Here is an 821-nt window from a genome sequence, read left to right on the forward strand (position 1 = left end):
TTTACTTAAGTCGGCATTGTGCCTTTTGTATTAAATTCGGATGCAATTTCTGTGTTTCATCGTCAATAAGAAGGTCCAAGGTATACAGTGAACCTGAAGTGAAGCATCGGAATCTAAAACTGGACTTACAGGAGAGGTTCAATTCATAGAAAGTGAGAGTGTCAGTCCTCTTGCACATAAGTCAACATTGTGCCTTTTGTATTAAATTCGGATGCAATTTCTGTGTTTCATCGTCAGTAAGAAGCTCCAAGGGATACAGTAAACCTGAAGTGAAGCATCGGAATCTAGAACTGGACTCACAGGAGAGGTTCAAATCATAGAAAGTGAGAGTGTCAGTTCTCTTGTACTTAAGTCGGCATTGTGCCTTTTGTATTAAATTCGGATGCAATTTCTGTATTTCATCGTCAATAAGAAGGTCCAAGGGATACATTAAACCTGAAGTGAAGCATCGTAATCTAAAACTGGACTCACAGGAGAGGTTAAAATCATAGAAACTGAGAGTGTCAGTCATCTTGTACATAAGTCGGCATTGTGCCTTTTGTATTAAATTCGGATGCAAACTTTGTGTTTCATCGTCAATAAGAAGGTGCAAGGTATATAGTAAACCTGAAGTGAAGCATCGGAATCTAAAACTGGGCTGACAGCAGAGGTTCAAATCATAGAAAGTGAGAGTGTCAGTCCTCTTTTACTTAAGTCGGCATTGAGCCTTTTGTATTAAATTCGGATGCAATTTCTGTGTTTCATCGTCAATAAGAATGTCCAAGGTATACAGTAAACCTGAAGTGAATGATGGGAATCTAAAACTGGACTTACAGGAGGGG

This window comes from Schistocerca americana, chromosome 8 (assembly GCF_021461395.2).
Source record: "Schistocerca americana isolate TAMUIC-IGC-003095 chromosome 8, iqSchAmer2.1, whole genome shotgun sequence".
Lineage (NCBI taxonomy): Eukaryota > Metazoa > Arthropoda > Insecta > Orthoptera > Acrididae > Schistocerca > Schistocerca americana.